Genomic DNA, 24,292 nt, shown 5'->3' on the forward strand with positions numbered 1-24,292 from the left:
TCGCGGTCTATTTCGCGGCATCAAGGTCAGCTAACGGGAAGCTTCCCGATTCGCGAAGCGGGAACGAAGAAAAAAAAATATTTTAAAAAAAAATTATTCATAAACATATAAAATATATTTTTGGATTTAAAGAAGAATCCATTTTACAGCTACAGATATTAGATGTTAAAAAACCAATGAAATTCACTGAAAAAACCATAGGTTATAGACCATATATAGTTAGGAATTAGCATTTACAAAACCTTGAAAATTCAATGAAAAAACCATAGGTTATAGACCATATATAGTTAGGAATTAGCATTTACAAAACCTTATTTTACTCACACAAAACCATTGAAATTCCATATATAGTTAGTTGCACTAACTATATATCGCGCACCCGCAATCCACTGCTGATGATGTCACATATTACATCATTCATGACATGGTCAGTGACATCACTGATGACATCACTGATGACAACATCCAGTGATTATGTGTTTCTGTAAAGTTTAAATATGTTTTACATATTGAAGAATGAGTGGATGTATAAGTGTCTGAATGAAGGTTTTAGTAGGTGCGTGATTACTGTATGAGTGAGTGATTAAATGCGTCTTACTGAATGCACGGGTTAGTGACTAAACTGTCTGAAAGTGTGCATCAGTATGTCTGTTGTTGTGCAAGCTGCTGCATGTGTTGATCAGTAGCTATATAAGTAGCTATATGGGTTATTGATTGGTTGCACAAGTATTTGTATGGGAGACTGAGTGTGTGTATGGCTGGCTGGGAGGTGTGTGACTCTGTGCAGATCAATGTGTACTTGTATCAGTGATTCTATAAGAGAGTAAGTATGTGTTAGTATATGTTTCAAAAATGTAAGGTGTTCTGTGTTTAACTGTATAGATGAGAAAATGGAAGTGTGATTGATTCTTTTCAGGACTGACTAGGTGTGTGAGTAACTCCATGGATGAGTGGCAGAGTGTGAGTGTCTGTATAGGTGTATGAGTGCATATGATAGTGTTGTAAAGATGAGTGATTGTATGTATGAATGATTGTATGAGTGAATGTGTGTGTAGACATAGGAATCAGTGAGTGCGTATGTAGTAACTAGTATTGGTGTGTCAATGGTTTCAAAAATTATACTCTCTATTTAACACTGGGTGTAATAGAGGTTATATTAGAGTGTGAGGAGATGCATTGTATTATCACATGAATGATATCATCAGTGATGTGATCATTGATGTCAAGTGAGATGTCATCAGTGATGTCATTTGAGATGTCATCAGTGATGTCATCAGTGATGTCACTGACCATGTCATGAATGATGTAATATGTGACATCATCAGCAGTGGATTGCGGGTGCGCGATATATAGTTAGTGCAACTAACTATATATGGAATTGCAATGGTTTTGTGTGAGTAAAATAAGGTTTTGTAAATGCTAATTCCTAACTATATATGGTCTATAACCTATGGTTTTTTCAGTGAATTTTCAAGGTTTTGTAAATGCTAATTCCTAACTATATATGGTCTATAACCTATGGTTTTTTCAGTGAATATATATATATACACATATATATATTCACTAAAAAAAACATAGGTTTCACACCAGTTATAGTTAGCTGAACATTTTACTCATACAAAACCATTGAAATTCCAACGTTATAGTTAGTTGGACTCACTATAACTCGCACGCCCGCAATCCACTGCTGATGATGTCACATATTACATCATTCATGAAATGGTCAGTGACATCACAGATGACATCACTGATGACATCTCAAATGACATCACTGATGACATCATCCAGTGACTGTGTGTTTTGTAAAGTTTAAATATGTTTTACATATTGAAGAATGAGTGGATGTATAAGTGTCTGGATTAAGGATTTAGTAGATGCGTGACTGACTGTATGAGTGAGTGATTAAATGTGTTTTACTGAATGCATAGGTTAGTGACTAAACTCAATAGCTTCCAGTTTTACAATCTCTTGATTTTCTAACTTTAACATTTTGTTGTTGAAGATTGAACATTCTTGCAGAGTTGGCATCAAGCATATCACAGATTTGTTTTCAGCCATTTTCTTATAAATATTCTCTGGGAGAATATTTTCGTTTGGAAATAAATTTGAAAGTATTCGTGCCTATAAAGCATCTTTGCCAGGTTCACTTACTTTTCCAATTCTTATATCTTGAAGAATATTTTTATAATCTTCATCCTTTGCCTGTCGCATATTTTGAAACAGTTCTGCATATTTAAAATATAACCATATATTAACATTTCCAATGCTTCCTAGGCACTTTCTGGTATCTTCATGCGTAAGCATTTTAAACACTGGTTGTCCTTTCACAGGAGTTAGCTGCAGTAGATCTCCAAAAACCTCCAAATAACACATCATACTCTGTTTTAAGAATTTGTTGCATTCTTAAATGCACAAAAGCAAGCATTACATTGGATACCATGCTTACCCCATCGATGATAAGAAGTTTCATTTTCTTCAGGACTTTGGAAACTTAACAACAAGCTTCTCCAGATAGCTTGTGGTATTGTAATTTATTATCATGCTCTACTGGCAGCATCAATAAACGATGTAAAGTAATCCCTTTAATATTATGTGCTGCCAACCCAGTTGGCAGCACAAGAGAGCGATGACTCAGTTATTGTCTGTCGATAAGTTGCAATTCCTTTAATTAGAAAACCTTTTTCTGTTCCTGCTTCTCCACTCACGTACAATTGGACAGGTTTAAATGATGTACATGAGCACTCTTTTTTCTCATGACATAAACCATGCTCAATCTGTTCTATGACTTCGTCATATATTTGTTTCTGCTTAACGTTTAGTTGTTTTTCCAATTCTTCTAAGTTTACTACATCCTTCTGAGCTTGTTCCATTGCTCTTTCCACCTCATCCATGGCAGTGGCAGCTTCATTTTGGATAATTGGTCCTCCGAGTGGATCCTGACTCAACGAAGCAGAACTCTGACTGTCTTGAGAACTGTCTCTAGCAATCTCTGCTGCAATTGTAGCTTCTTGCTGTATTTCATCGTTCAACATTTGCAGATAATTAGTAAAAGCAGGACATTCTATAGTATTTTTGCTTGCATTGAAAGAATCTTTATAACTGAGAAAATCTCCAAGTAGTTCCTCTTCTGTAGCATACATTTCAGTTCCCCATGACGACGGTACCAATACTCGTTGGTACCACGCTGACATGCCATGAGATTAATTAGCTGAGACTCCAAAATAGTGTCTTGCTGTTGGACTTTATCCATAAAGTCCCTTGCCGAAACATTGTGCAGATGTACTCAACTTTTCAGTATATGGTTCACTGCATAAGAAAGTCCAGACAAGTCACTCTCAAACAGAAGATGAAACAAATATGGAATACATTGGCGAAACCTTGGATCTTCTGCATATAACCTTAAAGTCCGGTATTCAGATGCAGGAATTTGAACAGATTGGTCATCATATCGACCACCTTGACCTGTTGGAAATAACTGAGGAAAACAACAAGCTTCCAAGCTTTCTTCCCATACACTAATGTGACTTCCTTTTGCTTCTTTCATTTGGAACAACTCAATAGCATTCCCCATTACTTCTTTGGAATGCAGAGGATGAATACTATAATGTTCATGAATTTCTTCACTTCTAGACACATCTACTTTTTCAATTTTCCCAGCTGAGAAATCACTGTCCTCTTCTACAGTTGTTTCCTCTTCCCCTACATATTCATTTTTGTAGTACTGATTGTTTTTTACCAAATACAACGTTGCCTTTTTGACTTTCCTAACATCCACTAATTCTTGCCAGATTTTCTAACTCTTTGTAGGAACGCCATTAACTAGAATAACCAGAGGTTCCTCTTTCACTTTTTCAACACCAATTGTATCAATATTTTTCTTTAAATCTAGAGGCAAATAAACAACTCTTCCCTTTAATCCTCTCTGTAAATCTGAAGGAGGCAATTTCCCTGTCTTAGGCTCCATGCGAACAATAGCCTGAAATGGATGCACACATTGAATCAGAATAGACTCGTAAGTATTTAAATCCAGCAATTCAGAAGGAATGTTTACCAACTCAAGATTAATATGTACAGCTCTAGCAGGCATTTTGTTTCCATTTAATTTATTATAACAATATTTACAAATACGCAGATCAGAACCCAAATCAAAACAATTCTCTACCAACAAATAAGTTGCAAAATCCTTCCACTCATTATTATTTTCCTTTTCACTTTTTACATATAAATCAACTAACCTAGTCTGATTCTTATAATGAGTTCGTCGACAACACACACAAGAAAAATGTGGCCTTTCACTTGAAATGACCTTAAACTTTGTAATTTCATGGTCAAAATTTTCTGTACTTAAATTCTGTACATTCTCTTCCACATTACCTTCTATTACTGTATCAGTTTCTGCACTGCCCTCTTTTTCACCAGAGTAACTAAACTCAATTTTTTCACAAATGTTGTTCACATCTAATACAGATCCATGCAAAAGAGCACTGTTTAACTGTTTTAGCTTAAGTGCTGGACTTTTTGCATAATACAACCTTCTCACTAATTTCCTTGCTTTAGTATGATGTACTGCTAACATCCTAAAATGATGAAAAACACTCTGACATACTTTTATAGAAAGACAAGCCAGTGAATGCCCATGCAAACCTGTTTTTTCTCTCACTCTGCAAGGATCTAACTCTAATATTTTGTTTTAGACTTTTCTTAGTATATGTGGAGAAGTGTGGATCACCGATTAGAGCGGCAGAACCTGAGGCAGAGGTCTGGCCCGGGACCAGGGTTCAATTCCCGACGCGGCAGGGTCTTGGGCTCAATGTCTACGGACTAGATAATTCTTGCCTAGGTGCCTACTCTAATCATGGGTCCCACTCTGCAACTCTGGGCAATAGCTTGCTTAATCTCCACAATGGCCTTGAAATTGCTAGGATGCCTGGCTTCACCTTGGGGTGCCCTGGAGGGGGCATCTCACAGGGAAAGCCAGGAAGGTTTCCACAGCGGTATACAGCGCCAGGATGCCTGAAAGGTGATAGTGCGCTTTACAAGTATACATACATACATTTACATTTACATTTACATGTACGTTAGAAATTGCTAATCAAATCAATTGAATCCTGTTGCACACTACATATACTACTACAAATCCAAGTGTACACTGGAGCCTTAGGATGTGTCCCTAAAACTTCATCAGCTAACACCTCTTCTGCATTTCTAGGCACAATTTTTTCTTTTTCAATCAGACAACCGTCCTTCACCTCATATCCTCGACCACTGGTGTCAACTGCATGCACCAAATCAGTATCCTGAAAATAACTCTCTTCATTAAAACATGGCTCACAACTTGAACTATGCTTCCATTCTCCATAAAAAACATCACAAAAATTAGTCTGATTAATTACTCTTTTCCACTTACTTTTTAATTTCAAAACATTGATTACCTTGTCTAGTGTACGAATTCTATTGATTACTAAAATACATAATTTGTTTTTCATTTCAAAAGCCTGATCAACTATCCTCTCTATACTTTTCTTTTTCTTGTAAAAATCTGTTTTCCTTTTACAATTCTTAACATTTTTGAATAGATTTAAAACAATTCTGTTAAAAAAAGGCCTACGAATGTCAATGAACTGATTTTTACATCTATTAATATAGACAATATCATCTCCATAAACTTTTTCTACATTTTTGCTGGGATTTTGCTTTTTCTTTGTAGTTGCAGAAATTTTTTTTTTTTTTTTGTGCATTATCTTGACTTTTTTTACATTGAGTTAATTTCCATATAAAATGCTTTGTTGCCTTACCAGGAGCATTCTTCTTTTTCTCCGTATTTTGTTTTTCACATATATCTTGTAATTGCGTTTTCTTGGAAAAGTAAGTTTTTTATATTTTCTTCTTCGAACAGATTTAGTAGGCATATTGCTTCTTCTTTTTGTAGATAATTACAATCTGTTGTAAAGAAAAAAGAACATATTATAGACCACTATTAACATACTACATAGCAATTACAATACCTAAACGATATAAACACTAGTTTACAACATAAGTAAGTTTATAGCACAGCAACTGTGTCTCACCAGAGTAGGAAAGGATGCAGTGAGTGCTGTTTCTTTATGGTAGTGCAGAACAGCTTCAACATTAATGTCACTCTCTGTCTGCACCATCTCTCTCTTTGCGTGTTTCATCTCACTCTCTGCCTGCACCATCTCACCCTCTACCTGCATCATGTCTACCTCCACTTGCGTCATCTCACTCTCTGCCTGCGTCATCTCTCTCTTTGTGTGTGTCATCTCACCCTCTGCCTGCATCATGTCTCTCTCCACCTGCGTCATCTCTCTCTTTGCGTGTGTCTTCTCACTCTCTCCCTGAGTCATGTCTGTGTCCACCTGCGTCGTCTCTCTCTTTGCGTGTGTCATCTCTCTCTTTCCCTGCATCATATCTCTCTCCACCTGCGTCATCATTCTCTTTAAGTGTGTCATCTCTCTCTTTGCGTGTGTCATCTCTCTCTTTGCGTATGTCATCTCACCCTCTGCCTGCGCCATCTCTCTTTGAGTGCGTCATCTCACTCTCCGCCTGCATCATCTCTGTCTTTGCGTGTGTCATCTCACTCTCTGCCTGCGCCCTTCACCCTCTGCCTGCATCATGTCTCTCTCCACCTGCGTCATCTCTCTCTTTGCGTGTATCATCTCATTCTCTATCTGCGTCATCTCTCTCTTTGCGTGTATCATCTCACTCTCTGCCTGCACCATCTCTCTCTTTGCGTGTGTCATCTCTCTCTTTGCGTGTGTCATCTCACTCCCTGCCTGCACCATCTGTCTCTTTGCATGTATCATCTCTCTCTTTGCGTGTGACATCTCACTCTCTGCCTGCACCATCTCTCTCTTTGCGTATATCATCTCATTCTCTATCTGCGTCATCTCTCTCTTTGCGTGTATCATCTCACTCTCTGCCTGCACCATCTCTCTCTTTGTTCGTGTCATCTCTCTCTTTGCGTGTGTCATCTCACTCCCTGCCTGCACCATCTGTCTCTTTGCATGTATCATCTCTCTCTTTGCATGTGACATCTCACTCTCTGCCTGCACCATGTCTCTCTTTGCGTGTGTCATCTCACTCCCTGCCTGCACCATCTGTCTCTTTGCATGTATCATCTCTCTCTTTGCGTTTTTCATCTCACTCTCAACATGCGTCATTTCTCTCATTGTGTGTGTCATCTCACTCTCTGCCTGCACCATTTCTCTCTTTGCGTGTGTCATCTCTCTCTTTGTGTGTGTCATCTCACTCTCTGCCTGCACCATCTCTCTCTTTGCGTGTGTCATCTCTCTCTTCGTGTGTGACATCTCACTCTCTGCCTGCACCATCTCTCTCTTTGCGTGTGACATCTCACTCTGCCTGCATCATCTCACCCTCTGCCTGCATCATGTCTCCCTCCACCTGTGTCATCTCTCTCTTTGCGTGTGTCATCTCACTCACTGCCTGCACCATCTCTCTCTTTGCATGTGTCATCTCTCTCTTTGCGTGTGACATCTCACTCTATGCCTGCACCATGTCTCTCTTTGCATGTGTCATCTCACTCTCTGCCTGCGCCATCTCACCCTCTGCCTGCATCATGTCTCTCTCCACCAGCGTCAGCTCTCTCTTTGCCTGCGCCATCTCTCTCTTTGCATGTGTCATCTCACTCTTTGCCTGCATCATGTCTCTCTCCACCAGCGTCATCTCACTCTTTGCATGTGTCATCTCTCTCTTTGCGTGTGTCATCACACTCTTTGCCTGCATCATATCCCTCTCCCCCAGCGTCATCTCTCTCTTTGCGTGTGTCATCTCCACTCTGCCTGCATCATGTCTCCCTCCACCTGCGCCATCTCTGTCTTTGAGTGTGTCATCTCACTCTTTGCCTGCATCATGTCTCTCTCCAACAGCGTTATCTCTCTTTGCGTGTGTCATCTACCCTCTGCCTGCATCATGTCTCCCTCCACCTGCGCCATCTCTCTCTTTGCGTGTGTCATCTCCCCTCTGCCTGCATCATGTCTCCCTCCACCAGCGTAATTTCTCTCTTTGTGTGTGTCATCTCACTCTCTGCCTGCATCATGTCTCCCTCCACCTGCGTCATCTCTCTCTTTGCCTGTGTCATTTCACTGTCTGCCTGCACCATCTCTCTCTTTGCATGTGTCATCTCTCTCTTTGCGTGTGTCATCTCACTCTCTGCCTGTACCATCTCTCTCTTTGCATGTGTCATCTCTCTCTTTGCGTGTAACATCTCACTCTCTGCCTGCACCATTTCTCTCTTTGCGTGTGTCATCTCACTCTCTGCCTGCGCCATCTCACCGTCTGCCTGCATCATGCCTCTCTCCACCAGCGTCATCTCTCTCTTTGCCTGCGCCATCTCTCTCTTTGCGTGTGTCATCTCACTCTTTGCCTGCATCATGACTCTCTCCACCAGCGTCATCTCTCTCTTTGCATGTGTCATCTCTCTCTTTGCGTGTGTCATCTCACTCTTTGCCAGCATCATATCTCTCTCCACCAGCGTCATCTCTCTCTTTGCGTGTGTCATCTCCCCTCTGCCTGCATCATGTCTCCCTCCACCTGTGCCATCTCTCTCTTTGAGTGTGTCATCTCACTCTTTGCCTGCATCATGTGTCTCTCCACCTGCGTCATCTCTCTCTTTGCGTGTGTCATCTCACTCTCTGCCTGCGCCATCTCACCCTCTGCCTGCATCATGTCTCTCTCCAACAGCGTCATCTCTCTTTGCGTGTGTCATCTACCCTCTGCCTGCATCATGTCTCCCTCCACCTGTGCCATCTCTCTCTTTGCATGTGTCATCTCACTTTCTGTCTGCGCCATCTCACCCTCTGCCTGCATCATGTCTCTCTCCACCAGCGTCATCTCTCTCTTTGCGTGTGTCATCCCACTCTCTGCCTGCGCCATCTCTCTCTTTGCGTATATCATCGTACTCTCTACCTGCGTCATCTCTCTCTCTCCTACAGACAGCTTGTCCCTGGGAGAGAGTGAGGAACACGGACCTTACTGTGGCTTGATTACTTCATTCAGAAAACGGGCCAATTTTAACTGCCGGCCTGAACTGAGGCCAGTGACCGGCCGCTTCCCTCCCCGTGGTCTGCATAGCCAGACCTACACGCGCAAAAATAATGTGAGCCGCCCTGATACCCGCAAGCTTCTGAAGCCTGACACCACGCCTTAAGTCCTGCTCTGCGCCTATTGCAGGTGTGAACACGATATACCTACGCCACGGCAATCTTTGTGCCCGCGTGCAGAATCTGTTTCCCAGTCCCTGTCCTGAAGAGAACCTTGAATACTTAGGTTCGAAACGCGTCGACAATACCACCCTGTGGCTACAACAAAGGGTGCCGCTAGGATGTAAATCATACCACCACTCTGTATCCTAGCCTCGCAACCCTATTTAACATTACACCACAGGCTTTCGTTGACAGGCAGGCTTGTTTTCGATCTCAACCCCGCCTGTCACTTGGTTTTTTCAATCTCTAGGACTGGTGCCCGTTTGTTTGCTTATGGACTAATCTCTGCACTGTATATAATTGCAATTTATTTGAATTATTATACATATGTGATTGTCTTTTGGTGTGTCTAACCAATTTTTTGTTTGATTCTTTGTTGTAAATTTGTAAATGTGTGCATTTGTAGATACTGTATATATGAACCTTTTGAATTGACAGTGGTTTTGTTTGTGCTTGTGTTTCAAAAAATTGCTGATAAATGTAAAAAAGAAAAATAAACCTGTTTGGAAAATTAAATCCAGTGGTCACATGGTACAGATTGACTGTGTGTCTGGGGAATTGTTTCACGAATAATCCTGTCCAGCCACCTTGTTCTGTTTTTCCCATCTCCCCTCTGCCTTCATCATGTCTCCCTCCACCAGCGTCATCTCTCTCTTTGTGGGTGTCCTCTCACTCTCTGCCTGCATCATGTCTCCCTCCACCTGCGTCATCTCTCTCTTTGCATGTGTCATCTCACTGTCTGCCTGCACCATCTCTCTCTTTGCGTGTGTCATCTCTCTCTTTGCGTGTGTCATCTCACTCTCTGCCTGCACCAACTCTCTCTTTGCGTGTGTCATCTCTCTCTTTGCATGTGTCATCTCACTCTCTGCCTGCACCATGTCTCTCTTTGCGTGTGTCATCTCACTCTGCCTGTGCCATCTCACCCTCTGCCTGCATCATGTCTCTCTCCACCAGCGTCATCTCTCTCTTTGCCTGCACCATCTCTCTCTTTGCGTGTGTCATCTCACTCTTTGCCTGCATCATGTCTCTCTCCACCAGCGTCATCTCTCTCGTTGCATGTGTCATCTCTCTCTTTGCGTGTGTCATCTCACTCTTTGCCTACATCATGTCTCTCTCCACCAGCGTCATCTCTCGCTTTGCGTATGTCATCTCCCCTCTGCCTGCATCATGTCTCCCTCCACCTGCGCCATCTCTCTCTTTGAGTGTGTCATCTCACTCTTTGCCTGCATCATGTGTCTCTCCACCAGCGTCATCTCTCTCTTTGCGTGTGTCATCTCACTCTTTGCCTGCATCATGTCTCTCTCCAACAGCGTCATCTCTCTTTGCGTGTGTCATCTACCCTCTGCCTGCATCATGTCTCCCTCCACCTGCGCCATCTCTCTCTTTGAGTGTGTCATCTCACTCTTTGCCTGCATCATGTCTCTCTCCACCAGCGTCATCTCTATCTTTGCGTGTGTCATCTCACTCTCTGCCTGCGCCATCTCACCCTCTGCCTGCATCATGTCTCTCTCCACCAGCGTCATCTCTCTCTTTGCGTATATCATCTCACTCTCTACCTGCGTCATCTCTCTCTTTGCGTGTGTCATCTCACTCTCTGCCTGCACCATCTCTCTCTTTGTGTGTGTCATCTCTCTCTTTGCGTGTGACATCTCACTCTCTGCCTGCATAATGTCTGTCTTTGTGTGTGTCATCTTACTCTCTGCCTGCGCCATCTCACCCTCTGCCTGCATCATGTCTCTCTCCACCATCGTCATCTCTCTCTTTGCTTGTGTCATCTCACTCTCTGCCTGCGCCATCTCACCCTCTGCCTGCATCATGTCTCTCACCACCTGCATCATCTCTCTCTTTGCGTGTGTCATCTCACTCTCTGCCTGTACCATCTCTCTCTTTGTGTATATCACCTCACTCTCTGCCTGCACCATCTCTCTCTTTGCATGTATCATCTCTCTCTTTGCGTGTGACATCTCACTCTCTGCCTGCACCATGTCTCCCTTTGCGTGTGTCATCTCACTCTCTGCCTGCGCATCTCACCCTCTGCCTGCATAATGTCTCCCTCCACCAGCGTCATCTCTCTCTTTGCGTGTGTCATCTCACTCTCTACCTGCGTCATTTCTCTCTTTGTGTGTGTCATCTCACTCTCTGCCTGCACCATCTCTCTCTTTGCGTGTGTCATCTCACTCTCTGCCTGCACCATCTCTCTCTTTGCATGTGTCATCTCTCTCTTAGCGTGTGACATCTCACTCTCGGCCTACACCATCTCTCTCTTTGCGTGTGACATCTCACTCTGCCTGAATCATCTCACCCTCTGCCTGCATCATGTCTCCCTCCACCTGCGTCATCTCTCTCTTTGCGTGTGTCATCTCACTGTCTGCCTGCACCCTCTCTCTTTGCGTGTGTCATCTCTCTCTTTGCGAGTGTCATCTCACTCTCTGCCTGCACCATCTCTCTCTTTGCATGTGTCATCTCTCTCTTTGCGTGTGACATCTCACTCTCTGCCTGCACCATGTCTCTCTTTGCGTGTGTCATCTCACTCTCTGCCTGCATCATGTCTCTCTCCACCAGCGACATCTCTCTCTTTGCCTGCGCCATCTCTCTCTTTGCATGTGTCATCTCACTCTTTGCCTGCATCATGTCTCTCTCCACCAGCGTCATCTCTCTCTTTGCATGTGTCATCTCTCTCTTTGCGTGTGTCATCTCACTCTTTGCCTGCATCATATCTCTCTCCACCAGCGTCATCTCTCTCTTTGCGTGTGTCATCTCCCCTCTGCCTGCATCATGTCTCCCTCCACCAGCGTCATCTCTCTCTTTGTGTGTGTCCTCTCACTCTCTGCCTGCATCATGTCTCCCTCTACCTGCGTCATCTCTCTCTTTGCATGTGTCATCTCACTGTCTGCCTGCACCATCTCTCTCTTTGCGTGTGTCATCTCTCTCTTTGCGTGTGTCATCTCACTCTCTGCCTGCACCAACTCTCTCTTTGCGTGTGTCATCTCTCTCTTTGCATGTGTCATCTCACTCTCTGCCTGCACCATGTCTCTCTTTGCGTGTGTCATCTCACTCTGCCTGTGCCATCTCACCCTCTGCCTGCATCATGTCTCTCTCCACCACCGTCATCTCTCTCTTTGCCTGCACCATCTCTCTCTTTGCGTGTGTCATCTCACTCTTTGCCTGCATCATGTCTCTCTCCACCAGCGTCATCTCTCTCGTTGCATGTGTCATCTCTCTCTTTGCGTGTGTCATCTCACTCTTTGCCTGCATCATCTCTCTCCACCAGCGTCATCTCTCTCTTTGCGTATGTCATCTCCCCTCTGCCTGCATCATGTCTCCCTCCACCTGCGCCATCTCTCTCTTTGAGTGTGTCATCTCACTCTTTGCCTGCATCATGTGTCTCTCCACCAGCGTCATCTCTCTCTTTATGTGTATATGTGTATATATATATATGTATATATATATATATATTACCTACTGGCAGTCGCCAGTAGGTAGTAATAGTTAAGACCTATTTCCATAGGAAATCCGCAACATTCTATTTGGAATAACTTTGGCACCGGTTGACGAACCTTTGCTAAATTCTCAAAACTGTTGGGACTCTCCAGTCCTCTCCTAACCTGAAAGTCTTGGGGTGATTCATCAAGCGGGGGCCGAGAAAAAAGGGGGTTCCCAAAATGTGTTTTCCCCATGCAAGTTCCCATAGGAACCTTTAGTCGCAGCTACAGACTGTCATGTCTTTTGGTTAAATGGTGTAAATCCGTTCAGTAGTTGCTGAGAAAATCAAAAGTAAATACACATATATATTTATGGCCGCAGTGGATCCGTGCATCCTGAGCGTACCCTGAGCGCACCCTTACGATCACAAGCTGCATGCTAATTGGCTGTCAAATGTCTGTCAACACTCCAAAGCAGGAAATGTTGGCAGCCATTTTGTGCCTCGGTAGAAGCGAGGCTGTAGAAATCAGTGGAACAAGTGTGCAAAACGTATAAAGGGGGCAGGGTAGAAATACCCTGACCCTCTAGACCTGCTTAGGGGGTCCCACAAGGACCCTCAGGGCCGAAAAATTTATTATTATTTTTTTAAAAGGCAAAATACGCGCAGGGTGTGCAGATCCTGCCGTAAAAAATAAATACAACTAAGCAAGGTCTCCGACGCTTTTTTAATATTGAGCCCCCAGGGGGGGCCAAACCCTGGGGGCAAAAAATACTTAATTTAATGGGGGGCCCAGAGGGGGGCCTCAGCCCCAGGGACCCTCAGCCCCAGTGACCACCAACCCCGGGGCTGTAAAATAAATGGTTGGGTGGGCTCAATTGCAACCTCCCCAGCAAAATACATGGGTGGGGGGGCTCAAAGGTCCCCCCCGCGACCACTACCCACAGGGCTTTGTAAAAAATGGTTGGGGGGCTCAAAGGCCCCACCAAGCCCCAGGGATCACCACCCCCTGGGGCTTTGTATGTTGAGGAGGGGGGCCACGTGCCCCCCTCCTGGAGCCGTCAATGGCCCTGGGGACTGCCACCCCCCAGGGCCGGCACCTGCAGTGTCCCGGGGTGCCCACCCTGAGACTCTGCTGTTTGGTATGGCAGGGTGGGAGCCGAGGCTCCCGCCCTGTCATAGCAAACTTAGTTTACATTATGAAAGAGAGAGCAGGGAAACCTGCTCTCTGTTTCAAAATGCAAACCATTTTGCTTTTCCACACGGGAGCTGCATGTTAGCAGCTCCCCTTGTGGAAAAGCAATGCCGGCTCCCGAAGGACGCGGGGAGCTGGATGGGATTGTGGTGCCATTGGGGTTCCCCCAACGGTCCCCAACATTGCATATAGGCCCCGGGGGATGGGGTCCCCGGGGAGAATAGAAATTAGTCATAGGTGCTATTTTCTTTTTTTTACAGTAAAATTAAGAGTGGTGCACCCAGCGCGGCGCTCAGCGCGGCACCCTGGTGTGCACGCGTTGGGTGCACGACTCCTAACGTGTAGGGTGCGTGACTCCAGCGAGTTGGGTGCGCGATTTCTACGTGTTGCGTGCACGACTCTAACACGTTGGGTGCAAATTTTGAGGTCAGGGTGTTGGAGATGCAAAAAAGATTTAGCCAATGGCATCAATTGTGCCACTTTAACCCTCTCTGTCCAATCCATTTAATCTACATTTGGCAAAGCTAGGTCTTTGTCAATGCTTCCATTTTCTGCATACCTTTGGCTCCAGGAAATATAGCTGTGTCCCACAATCCACATTCTAAGCATCTTGAAGGGAGGTCTAGATGCACTCAGAAGGTGTCTTTATGTGAAATGGCAGTTTGAGAAGTAAGATTGTTCTAAAGTGGTGGATAAGATGCAGTTTTCAAAAAAGAAAAGAAATGATTGGCTGTTTAACAACATTATAGACTGAAGAGTAGGCTGCATGTTTCTGTTTGTTAAAAGCATGATTTGTATTGGTTAAAAAAAGTGTTTGACAGGAACATTAGAAAGGATAAGGTGATATTTTGAAAAGTCAAGCACACTTGCTGTTTGGATTAGCAAAATTGTGTGCTCAATTAGTGACCTGTATGCTCAGTTGAGTGTTCCATAAACTGTTACTATGGTAACAGGCAGTAAGTACTTTCGCCCCATCTCTCTTCTCTCCTTCCCGGCCAAAGTCATCGAGAAGACCGTCAATAAACAGCTGACTGCATTCCTCGAAGCAAACAACTCGCTCGACCCATCCCAGTCCGGATTTCTAGCCAACCACAGCACCGATACCGCCCTCATCGCAGTCACCGATGACATCAGGACTCTGATGGACAACGGAGAGACAGCCGCTCTCATCCTCCTGGACCTCTCAGCAGCCTTTGATACCGTCTGCCACCGCACCCTAATAACCCGCCTCTACAACACTGGGATCCAAGGAAAGGCCCTGGACTGCATTACATCGTTCCTCTCCGACAGAACCCAGAGAGTCCGCCTCCCTCCCTTCCGCTCCGAGGCCACCAAGATCATCTGCGGCATACCCTAGGGCTCCTCACTCAGCCCAACCCTCTTCAATATCTACATGATCCCCCTCGCCACCATCGCACGCAAACACAACATCAACATCATATCCTACGCCGATGACACCCAACTGATACTCTCCCTCACCAAAGACCCTCTCACCGCCAAAGCCAACTTCCAGGACGGAATGAAAGTTGTCGCAGAATGGTTGAATCACAGCCGTCTGAAGCTTAACTCGGACAAGACGGAGGTCCTCATTCTCGGACAATCCCCATCCACCTGGGACGACTCCTGGTGGCCCACGACGCTGGGCACCGCACCGACACCCACGGACCATGCACGCAACCTGGGATTCATCCTGGACTCCTCCCTCAAGATGACCAAGCAAGTCAACCCAGTCTCGTCCTCATGCTTCAACACCCTGCGCGTGCTCCAAAAGATCTTCCGGTGGATCCCCACCGAAACCAGAAAGACGGTCAACCAAGCCCTCGTCACCAGCTGACTGGACTATGGGGACGCCCTATACTCTTGAACCACAGCCAAGCTTCAGAAACGCCTTCAGCGCATACAGAACGCCTCCGCACGACTCATCCTCGACATCCCTCGCCACAGCCACATATCCGCCCAACTGAGAAACCTGCACTGGCTCCCCGCCAGCAAGAGGATCACGTTCAGGCTGCTCATCCACGCACACAAAGCGCTCCACAACATGGGCCCCAAATACCTCAACAACCGCCTCTCGTTCTACACCCCCACCCGCCAGCTCCGCTCCACCAGCCTCGTCCTCGCCACCATCCCACGGATTCGCAGAGCCACCACCAGAGGAAGATCGTTCTCCTACCTGGCAGCCAAGACATGGAACTCCCTCCCCGCACACATACGACTGACCCAGAACCATCTCACCTTCAGGAGACACCTCAAGACCTGGTTATTCGAGCAGTAGCGGCACCCCCCCTCCCTTCAGCGCTTTGATACCCTCACGGTGAATAGCACGCTCTACAAATGTATTGATTGATTGATTGATAAGTAGATTGGGGGTAGGGTTCAAACCTATGTCAATTGGAAAGGGTTGAAATGTGTAACCAATAGAAATGTGTATTAGCTTTTGAATTAATGTGGGAAGCATTGCGATTTGATATGTACATGTATATGTGTGCAGAATGAGAGGGAAACTTTGCCATTTTTTGTTTTTGAATAGAGCAGTGCAGTACAGAGATTCTGAATAAACAAATCTGGTGTGTGACTGACATACTTCTTAATCTACAAATCAATTTGAAAGGTGAGTTATTAATTTGTGTGGGGTTGTATGTGGTGTTTGTTTTTAATATGAATAATGTGTATCTCCTGGTAAAGTCCAGAGAGTAGTCTTGCTTGTCTAGAATCACACTGTGAGAGTGTGTTAATTTGGGAACCATTGTTAGAAAAGCTTTTGGTAACTTCATGTTTTTTTTTAAAGATAACTGCTTTAAAATTTGTAATGATGTAAAGTTTTAGTAGCATTAGAAGTCAGTCATTGTTTATGTATTTGCAAAATGAGTAAGGCTTCCACACTAAACTGCAGTTCCAAAATATGTGGAATGTGTGCAGGCACTTTACCTATTCCAGACTAGTAAATGTGTTTTGATAAATTCCAAGGGATAGTTTTGCTTGTCTTGAATCACACAGTGAGCCTGTGTGCATTTGGGAATCATTGTGAAATGAGCATTTGGGTAGCTCATGTGTTTGCAGATACATAACTGCTTAAATACCTATCCTGTTGACAAGTTTTGGTAGAATTAGAAACCAGTCACTGCTTATGTATTTGCAAAATTAGTCGGGTTTCCACAGTAAAGTACAGTTATAAAATGTGTGGAATGTGTGTAGTTGTCTTACCTCTTCCAAACTGGTAAATGTTTTTTGGTAATGTCCAAGGGATACTGTTGCTCGTCTAGAATCACACTGTGAGGCTGTGTGCATTTTGAAATCATTGTGACGAAAGTATCTGGGTACTTCATGATTTTGAAGCCATATAACTGCTTAAAAAGCTATCCTGTTTTCAGGTTTTGGTAGAATTAGAAACCAGTCATTGCTTATGTATTTGCAAAATGAGTCAGGCTTCCACAGTAAAGTGCAGTTCTAAAATATGTGGAATGTGTGCAGTCATCTTATCTCTTCCAGACCAGTAAATCTTTCTTGGTAAAGTCCAAGGGATACTGTTGATTGTCTAGAATCACACTGTGAGTCTGTGTGCATTTGGGAACCATTGTGAGAGAAGCATTTGGGTACTTCATGTGTTTGCAGACACATAACTGTTTAAAAACGTATCCCGTTTTCAAGTTTTGGTAGAATTAGAAAGTAATCATTGCTTATGTATTTGCGAAATGAGTCAGGCTTACACACTAAAATGCAGTACTGAAATATGTGGAATGTGTGCAGTCACATTACGTCTTCCAGACTAGCAAATGTGTTTTGATAAACTCCAAGGGACAGTTTTGCTTGTCTAGAATCACACCGTGAGTCTGTGTGCATTTGGGAACCATTGTGATAGAAGCACTTGGGTACTTCATGTGCTTGAAGATACTTAACTGCTTAAAAACATATGCCTGCTCGCAAGTTTTGCTAGAATTAGAAACCAGTCATTGCTTTTGTATTTGAAAATGTGTCAGGATTCTACTCTAAAGTGCGGTAATGAAATATGTGGAATGTGTGCAGTCAACTTCTAGACTAGTGAATAGTGTTGCTTGTCTAGAATCACACTGTAAATCAGTTTGCATTTGGGAACCATTGTGAGAGAAGTTTTTGGTATCTTCATGTGTCTTTGTACTACTCTAATCATTTAGTCAGTATCCAAGTACTCATGCAGTAATTCAGGGCCTTAGAACATGGACTGCTTCAAACTCCTATGCACTATGCAACTAGTCTTCTAACCACCTACACACTTGTGTTTCAGACCTACAATTCACCACTCATTATCCATACACTCCTACTAACACAGTGTTTCAGCTCTTGCACTCCTTTAGTGATCCTTTCAGCACCATGTACTAATCGATTTACTGAAGTAAACTGAAGTAAAACTCAACCAATTATAAATTATAAATTCACTCAGTGTCTCTTCTTATACTAATGTAATCATTCAGTCTGTATCCATATACTCATGCAGTGAGCCAGGATTTAGGACATGGACTGCTTCAAACTCCTATGCACTATGCATGTCGTGTTCTAACCACCTTTGTACTTGTGTTTCAGTCCTACAATTGCCCAGTCAGTATCCATACAGTCCGGCAAACACTGTGTCACTGCTCTTGCAGTTCTATAGTGACCCTTTCAGCTCCATGTACCAATCCATTCACTGAAGTAAAACTCAACCAATTATGAATTCACCCAGTGACTCTCCTTTTACTACTGTAATCCTTCAGTCTGTATCCATATACTCATGCAGTGAGCTAGGCTTTAGGACATGGACTCCTTCAAACTCCTATGTACTATGCATGTAGTGCTCTAACCACCTTTGCACTTGTGTTTCAGGCCTACAATGCCCCAGTCAGTATCCATGCAGTCCAGCAAACACCCTGTCACTGCTCTTGCACTTATATTGTGACCCTTCCAGCTCCATGTACTAATCCATTCACTGAAGTAAAACTCAACAAATTTTGAATTCACCCAGTGTCTCTCCTTATACTACTGTAATCATTCAGTCAGTATCCATGTACTCATCCAGCGAGCCAGGCCTTAGGACATGGACTGCTTCAAACTCCTATGCACTATGCATGTAGTGCTCTAACCAACTTGAGACTTGTGTTTCAGGCCTACAAAGCCCCAGTCAGTATCCATGCAGTCCAGCAAACACCCTGTCACTGCTCTTGCACTTCTATAGGGACCCTTTCAGCTCCATGTACTAATCCATTCACGGAAGTAAAACTCAACCAATTATGACTTCACCCAGTGTCTCTACTTATACTACTGTAATTATTCAGCCAATATCCATTTACTCATGCAGTGAGCCAGGATTTAGGATATGGACTGCTTCAAACTCCTATGCACTATGCATGTAGTGCTCTAACCACCTTTGTACTTGTATTTTAGGCCTTCAATTCCCAGTCAGTATGTATACAGTCCAGCAAACATCCTGTCACTGCTCTTGCAATCTTATAGTGACCCTTTGAGCACCAAGTGCTAATCCATTCACTGAAGTAAAACTCAACCAATTATACATTCACTCAGTGTCTCTCCTTATAGTACTGTAATCATTCAGTCAGTATCCATGTACTCTTGCAGCGAGTCAGGCTTTAGGACATGGACTGCTTCAAACTCCTATGCACTATGCATGTAGTCCTCTAACCACCTACACACTTGTGTTTCAGGCCTACACTTCTTCAGTCAGTATCCATACACTCCAGCAAACACCCCTTTATTCTCCTTGCATTCCTATACAGTTATGTATACACCTTGAATTACAATTTCAATTAGTGATGATAAAAGAAAGTGGTTACATGCTTTTTATATACAATGTGTTTGTATAGTGATAGAAACGAATAATTTATGTATTGATTAAATTACGTTTACTTATGTTTATTTTTTACAGATATTATTAATCATCATTAAAATAAAGTTATCATGCCTGAAAAATCAAGAAAGAGAAAAAGACAGCTAAAGGACAACTATTTTAAGAAAATTCAACAACAAGTATTGGATGACCAACATCATGTGGGTAAAAAGAAAAAATCTTCAACAAAAAACTTTCTAAGCCTAGAAACAGTGTGCAGAATGTGGAAACTATTGAGAATGATTCAACCCAAAAAAATAATAAAAATAACAGGAAAGGAAAAAAAGTAAATTTACAGTCAAACGATACGATGTATGGTAAAAGAAGGCAAAATCAGTATAAAGAAATACGTTAAAAAAATGTATAATAGAGTGGTATATAACTTGCTCAAAGAGGTGAGAAAATTTAGACTAAGAGCACTGTTTTATTCAAGAAGAAGCCTATTGAATCCATTGTTCAAAAGGCTTTTGAAGTAAAATAAAACTATTCATTTTAGTTTTAAACAGAATTCGATTACTAGAAAAACCAATCCATTTAATGAAGGCCCAAAGTAAGAGGAAAAAAATAATTAACAGAACTAATTCTTGTGATTTTTTTTCAGTGAATGGAAACACAGTTCAAGTTCAGAGCCTTTCTTTAATGAAGAGCGTTATTTTCAGACATATGGGGCCTTATTTATGAAGGCCTTGTGTCGCCGGTGCGTCACTTTTAACATGGGAAAGGTTTTCATAAATGAGGCCCATGATGTATTGCATGCAGTTGATACCAGTGAGAAAGAGAAAATGGTTTCCAGAAATGCAGAAGAAGTGTTATCTGATAAAGTGCTAGGCAGACGTCCTAAAGCCCCAGTGTACACTTGTAGTAGTATTTGTAGTGTACAACAAGAATCTATTGATATTTTACTCAATTTCTTACGAGAATACAGTAAAAAAAAGTGTTAAACAAAAGCTTAAGATGTTGCAAGGACTAGACCCTTGCAGAGTGTATTGATATTTTATGCAATTTCTTACGAGAATACAGCAAAAAAAGTGTTCAACAAAAGATTAAGATGGTGCAATGATTGGACCCTTGCAGAGTGAGCAAAAATACTGGTTTGCAAGGTCATTCTCTGGCATGTCTTTCTAGAAAAGTATGTCAAAGTGTTTTTCATCAATTCAGGATGTTAGCAGTAGATCATTCTCAAATGTGCAAATTTGTCAGAAGATTGTATTATCCAAAAAGTCCAGCACTAAAATTAAATGAGTTGAACAGTGCTCTTTTGCGTGGGTCAGTATCAGATGTGAAGAAGGTTTGTGATGAAATTGAGTTTTGTTACTTTGGCCCTGAACTAGAGAGTGCAGAAACTAAGACATTAATAGAAGAAAATGTTGAAGAGAATGTGCAACATACTACTACAAAAAATGTTGAGGAACAAATTACAAAGCTTAAGGTGATTTCAGGTGAAAGGCCAAATTAATCTTGTATTTGTTGTCAGCGAACTCACTATAAAAATCAGACTAGGACTGTGCATCTGTATTTAAAATGTGAAAGAGAAAATAATGATAAGTGGAAGGAATTTGCAACTTATTTGTTGGTAGAGAATTGTTTTGATTTGGGTTGTGATCAATGTATGTTGTATATTTACATCTAGATTTAAAGAAATTTTCTTTCTAGGTCTTGCTGCAATGTGAAATCGAGTACTTAAATCTGTGCAAGAAATTGAATATTTAGCAGAAAAAGATCCAGAAAGTACAGATATTGTGAAAACAAATATGTTGGACACACATTATCCAAATAGAAGTCATCATCTTGAGAACAAATGTCTCTATGAAGTACAGCAAAACTACACTTTTAAACGGAATACTACAGAAAACATCAATGATAGAAAACATGCAGTGATTGGTTCCGAAGGACGTTTGGTGAAACAAAGGAGAGGAAATGTAATTAATCACAAGAAACTGAGTTGCGACACTGCTGATAAAAGGGAATTTTACTATTTAGCACTTTTGCAACTGTTCAAACAATGGCGTTCAGAATTGTAATTACTTGGAGATTTTCAGAGTTATAAAGATTCCTTCAATGCTTGTAAAGATACCATAAAATGTACTGTTTTTGCAGATTATGTGAAAATGTTGAACAATGAAATTGATCAAGAAGGTACTATTGCAGCTCAGATTGCTAGAGACAGTTCTCAAGACAGTCAAAGTTCTGCTCCACTGAGTCAAGATCCACTAGGACAACCAATTGTTGAAAATGAAGGAGCAATCACCATGAATGAGGGAGCAATCACCATGAATGAGGTGGAAACAGCAATGCATCAAGCTCAAAAATATATAATGGACTTAGTAAAGTTGGAAGAACAACTAAATGTTGAACAGAAAGAAATATATCAGCAAGTGAGACAAACGATTGAACAGGGATTTCTTCATGAAAAGAGAGAAGGCACATTCACATCATTTCAACCTATCCAAATGTATGTGAGTGGACAAGCTGGAACCGGAAAAAGTTTCTCATTGAAAGTAATCACCAGTTATCTACAGAAAATAACTAAGTCACATCTGTCTTGTGTTGTACCTGCTCCAACTGAGTTGGCAGCACACAACATTAAAGGACTTACATTACACCGTTTACTTATGCTACCTGTGAAGCATGAAAACAAATTGGAATATTACAAGCTATCTAGAAAAGCTTGTTGTGAAGTTTCAAGAGTGCTAAAGAAAATGAAACTTCTGATTATTGATGAGGTAAGCATGGTCTCAAACTTAATGCTTGCTTTTGTACTTTTAAGAATGCAGCAAATTCTTAAAACAGAGTACGATGTCTTATTTGGAGGAAAACAAGTCATAGTTTTTGGATATCTACTGCAACTTACTCCCGTAAAAGGACAACCAGTATTTAAAACACTTAGACATAAAGACACCAGTAAGTCTTTGGGTAGCGTTGGAAACGTTAATATATGGTCATATTTTAAACACAAAGAACTCCTTACAAATATGCGACATGCACATGATGTTGATTATGGAACTATTCTTCAAGATATAAGATTTGGAGTACTAACAGAACATGGCAAACAAGCTTTGCAGAGTCGATTACTTTCCAATTTGTTTCCAAATGAAAATACAGTTCCTGAAAAAATATACATGAAATATTGAATAAACAACTATTGAAGCTGGAAAATGAAGAAATAATAACAATGTAAGCCATTAAATTTCAAAAGTCTTTATTTCGGCAAAATTGCCATAAAAGAGTCACTACACATACATACAATATAAAACATTTTTAACATAAAACCATACGACAAGTAAAAAATATACAAATATTCATACTATCGTGAGCCAAAACTCAAACCTCAACAGATATTTAGAAAACCCAGCTAATTGTAATGTTAATCCAATTATATAAAATGATGTATATTTTTACAGACTTTGTCCATTTTTTTTCCTTAGGAAAAATATTGAATATAAGAATCTACTAACACTAAATGTTATTGTTTGGTTTGTGTTAGTTGTAAGGCTTCTCAGTGCCTGTGAGCATGATCTCACTCCTAACAGTAAGCATATTGGTTTTATCCATCTTTTCCTGGCCAATGTATAGGCGGAACAAAAAAAAAAGAATGTGTAACTCATTTTCAATCTGACAGGATTCACACATGGAGCAAGTCTCGTCAGTCACTAGCAATGTATCTTTAGGCTTCTTTGCCCAGCGTGCCAAAATTGATTTTAATAACAGATTCCCATATCTCAATTTGAGGAATAAAGTTTTGGCAAGGGGGGGTTCAATCTCATCCATAAAGACCTCAAATAATGGTTCATTCTTAAATCTAATAAAGTTAGTAGCTAAGGTCCCGGCATTTAAGGCACTAGTTGTCATATTGGTAATATAACTCCAAAAGGCCCTTTTTAAGATTATTTTCGAATTCGGCGGTAACTGCTCAGGATTCTCCCAGAAGTGATTTAGGCCTATTTTACTGAACCAACTTTTAACATGCTTTAACCTTGGAATCGTTTTTAAGTTATCTAACTCCATGATTTCTATTAGCCCGTCCCTATAATCATGTAATTCTGGGACACGCCATAGTCTAATCCATAGCATCAATGGCCGGATTATAGTAAAATGGTCGGTTCTTTTGAAATTTAGGTCTAATTGAAGAGGCACCAAAGGGGTGCCTCTTGGGACCCTTACTAAACTTCTCATAAATTTGTTGTCTAGGACCTTAAAGGTGTCCTTAGACCCTGGTCCCCATATTTCTGCGCCATATAACACTGTTGGTTGTACCTTGAATTTAAAAAGCTCAATTGCCGGAGACACAGCTTTACTAGTGTTCACATTTTGCTCCCTAAGGATTGGTTTTGCATTCTGCGTAAATGCCATTTTGCTTTTTTCCATTTGCGATTTCCATGAAAATTTGGAATCTAATGTGACCCCGAGATATGAAAAATGAGAAACTGATTCTAGCTTCGCTCCTTCCAAGAATAGACACCCTTTTTCCGATTTTGCTGGATTTAGGGTCATACATTTGGTTTTTTTCCCATTGATCTCCAGTCCTTTCTTACTACAGTATTCACTGAAGGAGTTCAAGAGTGCCTGGAGTCCTTTCTTGG

Source organism: Lissotriton helveticus, chromosome 9 (assembly GCF_964261635.1).
Source record: "Lissotriton helveticus chromosome 9, aLisHel1.1, whole genome shotgun sequence".
Taxonomy (NCBI): Eukaryota; Metazoa; Chordata; class Amphibia; order Caudata; family Salamandridae; genus Lissotriton; species Lissotriton helveticus.